The sequence below is a fragment of the Blastomyces dermatitidis genome, assembly GCF_000003525.1.
Source record: "Blastomyces dermatitidis ER-3 genomic scaffold supercont1.8, whole genome shotgun sequence".
Taxonomy (NCBI): Eukaryota; Fungi; Ascomycota; class Eurotiomycetes; order Onygenales; family Ajellomycetaceae; genus Blastomyces; species Blastomyces dermatitidis.
This window is the reverse complement of record NW_025544781.1, coordinates 3,305,982-3,312,669: the sequence shown is the minus strand read 5'-3', so window position 1 is coordinate 3,312,669 and position 6,688 is coordinate 3,305,982. Positions and strand designations below refer to the sequence as shown.

The following is a 6,688-nucleotide window of genomic DNA, read 5'->3' as shown; positions in this document are numbered from 1 at the left end:
TATCAGTTCTAATCAGAGAAGTATATATGATGCCATGAGTCATTCTATCTTGATCAATTAATATCTTCAGATTCAAGAGCCAGTGCTCTCAGTTCATTCAGTGAGTATCTGTTACATCAGATAGTATATCTTACTCTCATTATGAGAGGGCATCTGTCATTGAGTTCTGGCTGCCAGAATAGTAGTGTATTATAAAATAAAAGCAGCTTAGAAACTCAGATCATCACATCTATCATTCAGTAAGTTTATAAGTAGTTGTAAAGTATTTAAGATTCTTATAATCTGTGACTATCTCAAATTCAGAGATACTTTGAAGTTCAGAGTCTCATTCTTCTAAACAGTATATAATTACAAGAAGTTTCTTATCATAGATCTCATAATTGCATTCAGTGAGACTCAGTTTCTTAGACATGAAGACACATGATTGTAGAACATCTTTATCATTATATTATAATATCACTTCTTCTGTTATATAGTCAGAGAAATCAGCTTCAACAACTGTCTCATAATCAGAATCAAATGTTATCAGCAGAGAGATATTGATGAACATCTTCTTCATCTGTGTAAATACAGCTTCAGTGTTCACTGATTATTAAAATACTGAGTCTTTCTTAGTGAGATCTGTAAGTAGTCTCATAATATCTGAGAAGTTTCATATAAATCACTGATAGAAGTTAGTAAATCTGATGAAGCTTCATACATCTTTCACAGTATACAGAGCTTCTCATTCAAGAATGATGAAGACTTTCTCAGGATTTATTCAAATCCCTTTATCAGCTTCTATAATAAAACTCAGATACTTGATACTCTTGACTTTAAAATCACACTTATCAATATCTATTAGTAGTTCTGCTTCTTATAGCTATTGTAATACCTTTTGTACATGTTCCTGATATTCTTTTCTGAATTCATTGATAAAGATGAGAATGTCATCTAGATAAGCAGATACAAACTTATCAAGAAAGTCTCAGAGCACTCAGTTGATATACTTCTGAAATATACTGAGAGCATTAGTCAGTTCAAAGAATGTGACTATTTATTCAAAGAGGTCATAACATGTTCAGAATGCTGTAAGTCATTCATCTTCTTCAGTGATATGAATCTTATGAAATACAGCAATGACATCTAGTTTTATAAATCATTGAGCTCATCTGATCTGTGCTAGGGTTTCATTATTATTATTATTATTATTATTATTCTTCCATTATACTCATATGCAAGCGGAGCTTATGATGAGTCCTTGCGTGATGTTAAATACAGGCCAAGTGTTGGTTATACAGGAGGAAATACAGGTGTTGAGACCACGCCAAGATAACAAGAACATAGGAAATACAAAGGAGTGACAATTAGATACATGCGATAATAACTTCCCAGCCCAGGAACATAGAGCGATTTATTGAAGCGATTTGTACACCTCTGTATTTATTAGGAACCTGAGGTGCTTGAGTTCCGGATTTAATGTATCCCCTGCGGGTTTCGAACCCACACGCCTTGGTTTCCCACACCAAGGCGCTACCAGGTGGCCGCATTAACCATTCGGCCACCGGGGCGCTAGGGTTTCATTGATAAGGAGTAAGAGATATCAATCTTTCTTTGTCAATCTGTTCAGATCTCAGTAGTTCACACAGAATCAGAGTCCTTCATCTGATTTCTTTGCAAAGAGAATAGAGGCTGTGATGAAGAAGTTGCTAATGCATATGAATTCTTTATTCAACAGATCATTGAGTGTCTTTTGAAGAAGAAGAAGTTCATCTCAGAACATGTTATAAAGAGAGTCTCATAATAGTTCAGAGTCCTTATCATTCTTTTTCTCTAACTTGATACTGTGATTCACTTCAGAACCTCATGAGAGAGGTATATTCATAATATTATCTTATCAGAAGACATCTAGATATTCATGATATTATTGAGAGAGTTTCATACAAGAATCTGTTATTATAACATGAGATAACTTTTCTAGAGTCTTTTTAATATCAGTCAGACTGATGAAATAGATTGATATATAATCTTGCTGTCAGTGACTCTGTCAGTGATTTTGATAATGACTTCTTTTTTAAAGTATTTCATACATGTTAACAGAGATCTGTGTCAGGTCCATGATCTTGTAAATATCATCTTCATGAACTCTATCATTATTAGAGAATATCAAGCTTCTGTTTCAAGCATTCAATAAGATGTCTTATTCAGATAGTCAGACAAGTTCTAATATAAGATTATAATCAAGATTATCAACTTCATATATGTAGGCATCTTCACATTGATGTCCTTCTACATCTATGATCAGCTTTATCATGTAACAGATACAAATGTCTTTTGAATCATCAAATTCTGTGAGAAGTCAGAGTTTTGATAGAGAAATACACTAAAGATTATAATATCTTACAACTGAAGATTTTATCATTGCATAGTGACATAGATCACTGTCTATCATGATCTTCATATTATATATATTATTAATCACAGTGAATACAAGAATTGTATTCATTGTTATCTTCTCTTCAAATTATTGTCATTCAATCTCTTCAAGCTTCTGTTTATAAATTTGAACAGAAGTTAATCTTTTTCCTGTTTCACTGAGACATTCTCATAGTTATTCTTCAAATCTTTCTCTAATATAACATGATTAATGTGAACAGGCACTGATTCATTCTTTGAACAAGAAGACACATAGATCAATTAGCAGTTGAAAGTAATATGTTCTGATCAGTTACAGTTGATGCATACTCTATGTTGATATCAATCAGTGACTTCTTCAGAAGTGATCTCAGGGACTCAGAAGCCTATTTGAATGGCAGAGACTCTTGCTTATGTGTAGATATTTAAGTCTACTCAATTCATAGCATCTGCATCATTGTTATTTCTCAGTGCAGGTGTATGAGTTGCTGAGATATAACATCTTCTGTCACTGTTCTGTATATTCTTGAGCTTGATAAGACAGTCATTCATTGTTCAAAGCTGTGTGCAGAAGCCTTTATAAGTTGAGTCTTTGTCTGCACTTATAAGAGTCTGTAAGAGTTTGAAAGTCAATGTCTTCTTAAGCATGCTAATCTTCATTCAATTCTCTCAAGACTGATCATCTGCTTCTAGAATCTTGGTGTTGAAGTCAGGAATAAATGTTGTAAGAGAAGTGTTTCTCTGTTAAATGCTCTGTAATCAATCTAATACTTTCTGTTGTATGACAGTGTCTCAGAATAGAATATCAAGATGTTTCATGATATTATTAGAAGTTCATAATACTGATTCACATGCTTTTATTCATGAATGAAACTTCTGTTTCACATGATTCTTCAATTGTTCATTGATATATCAATCTTGATTGATTAATGAACTGATGAAATCTCTATCTACACTCAGTTTTATAAGCATTTCCATCCTTCATGATAAGTAGAGAGTGAGATCAGAAGTATTGAAATATATAGAAGCATCTAAGTGTTCTTTCAGTGCTTTTGTATTTAATTCTGTAGATATTGAAATTACATGAGTTTCTTATTATGATAATCATTGAATCTCTTCATATTAGTATTATTGAGTTGCATGCATATCAGCTATTTATTATTATTATAGTTTCAACATTACTCAGAGTCACTGTGACACTGCATCTATACTTATGTTTAAGGATTTCATATTATTGTTAGACATGATTATATTGATTATTAAATGTATGATATCTGTGAAATCTGAAGAAGTGTAATTATATTCTTATACATCTGAGTGTCAGAACTCTCAGGTCTTTCACTGATGTTCTCTTGTATATAAGATCTTATTCTCTTCATAAGATCTTGTTGTGAGGTCAGAGTAACTGATAAGTAAGCTTCTATCTAAGAACTCAGTATTCACTTAACTGTGTGACTGTTTCTCTATTTCTTACATGTCATTACACATTCAAATATCTCTTAATGAATAATCATTTCTAATAAGAAGATGATGAACATTTTTATAGTGTAAGAGACCTACACTGAATAGATCAGTATAATATTGATAGATCTTATATAACAAAGATAAAAACATTAGAGAAGGAAAGAAGAGAAAGTGCAAGAATCAGTGATTGAGGTGGATATTTATACATGTATGTGATGGTGTATGTGGTGGAGCTTCAGAGTGGAAGAATATACGCGTGTTCGTAGCGGCCGAGGATCAGTGATCAGGAATGGCTGAGAATCGGAGTGTACATTTGTAGCGGCCGCGGATCGGCGATCAGGAATGGCCGAGGATCGGAGTGTACGCGTTCGTAGCGGCCGCAGATCGGCGATCGGGAATGGAAGAATCTATGGAGTGTAATGGAATAGTCTATATAATTGATCGGGCGCAGCCCGCCACACTTTGCATGTTTTTTTAATAATTAGTCTCAGCAAGATTCATGCTAAGAAATATATGAAATCAGATCAAATGAAATTAAATATAAAATTTATAATCTCAGTAACTAGTCTAAAGCTGTCTACACTATATAGTAACATTTGAGTAAAATGAGTTTTTTTATGTTTTTTATACTAGTATTATCATGAGTACATATCAATCATATTTATTCAATTTGTAATTAAATACAGATGATTAATTAAAAATCTACTTAATATAAAGTTCTAAAAAATTGAGTCTAACTAAATTTATATAATTAAGATATGTGTAATATAATTCATTATTTAATGAAATAAATTACTTAATAAAAGTCCCGGGTTAATTAGCTGTTCTATCAGCAGTGTACAGAGAGTGCTATCAAAAGAATTACACTGCTCAGATTCAATTGATATAGCTAAGAAGTATCACTATGTTTTAATAAGTAATTATATTTAGCTTCTAATCACTCTGCATTCTATTTATATAAGCTTGTCTGACTACAAGAGCTCTCATAGTGGCTCTTAAATTACTCTATTTTAACAAGTTAAATGCTGAAATCATGGAAATCACTCAGATCTCAAAGAGTCAAATTATCTGTATATATAAACATGCAATTAAACACAGATTTAATTCTGAATTATCATATATTATACTTCACAATGAATGACTTAGAGATGCGCTCAAATCTGACTGATTAACTAAGAAAAGTAATAGTACTAAAGATACTATTCTTACAAAAATTTAAGATGATTAATAAAGATTATAGAGTTAGAAGATTATAATGAATATAGAGAAGAAAGACAGTATAAGTAGATAAGAAAATAGAATACTTATTAAGCTGTGAGTTCAGTATAAATAACAGTGTGAATTTCTGCCAAGATTGATAGCACTGTTTAACTGTCTTTTTACCGGCTTAATTCTTTTGATAGCAGTCTCTGTACTGATAATAACTTAGCTCTTTTACCTCAGTAGTCTACAGATATTTCTTATTATATATACAGAAAACTTGACTTCAGAATGTAGAAAACTTAACCTCACTAAATGCATCACTTAACCTCATTACATAATCATGACTCTGACCTCGCATAATACAGTAATAATCAGTTGATAATTGACTTTCAATCTTTCAATTCACTTATTCAATTATTTACTCAACTCATTAATCAATCAAAGCATGTATAACTGATTCATAATTAATTCAGTGAATAGGTAAATTTATATAAAATATAAAGAGATGTTTTACAGAATTTTAAAATATATCAAGATAAAAATATTTAATAATTGATTCTGAATTAATTATTAAGAAATTATAGTAATAAAAATAGACTTAATCTGTATTATTTAAGTAATTAACAATTGATTGAAAATCAGTTAATAATTAATTCAGTCTAAATTATACAAATACTTACTTTATTATTAAATTCAAGAATAATTTCAGTAATAAATTAATTATTAATAAAATTAGTAAAGTCTTCTTCATATATAAAAGTTATAATAAGAGAAGAATTATTTTACAATTAATTAAGAATTAATTATAGAATTGATAATAAATAATTGAGTATTTCAAATTAGAAGAAATGATGTATTAAGTAAAATCAGATAGAGATATAAGTAGACTGATCATGTGACCGTGTCTGAGATCAGAATAAAAATATTTGATAGTTTTATTATCAATTTAACTGATCTCATTACACAGTTTTAAGATTATATAGTAGTTTCATACTGTCTCAGTGAGACTTACTATCTACTCTTATCACATTTTTCAAATAAGATTATAATTTTCACTTCTCAATTTAAATTATTTTTATTGCTTTAAATGACTTTAAATCTCATTTGAGCATTATCAAAAAGTGTTACTTTTTAAAAAATTAAAAATAGTCTAAAGAAAACCTTAAAATGTCTAAAAATAGTAACTTTATACTAAGAATAAGACTAAATAAGATTAAATAAGATCACTTTCTTATTTTTTCTAAGTCATGATTTCATTTTAAGATTTAATATATAGTTATCTTGCATGCTTTTTTAATGATTAGTCTCAGTGAGATTTATATTAAGAAATGTATGAGATCAGATTAAATGAGATTAAACATGAAATTTATAATCTTATCAGTCAGTCTAGACATGAGTTACACTTATAAGATTAGCTTATATAATAAGATTAAGTAATATACTTAGCAAGGTTAAGTTTTCTATATATATACTTAACCTTACTAAGTATATTATCTAATTTTATTACATAATCATGTCTCTAATCTGTAGAATAGTTAAAGGTTGTATTAATAGATATAGCTATGAAGAGCTTAATATAGTGATTAATAACATAATTTAGAGAGATTATTACAGTTAATAGCTGTAA

General features: G+C 29.7%; 1 pseudogene across 1 annotated transcript; it reads right to left on the bottom strand.

Moving 5' to 3' along the window:
• Positions 1–1,461: 1,461 nt before the first annotated feature.
• Positions 1,462–1,550, bottom strand: BDCG_17543 (annotated as a pseudogene). Its single transcript has one exon. The product of its transcript is annotated as a tRNA-OTHER (tRNA).
• Positions 1,551–6,688: the final 5,138 nt, after the last annotated feature.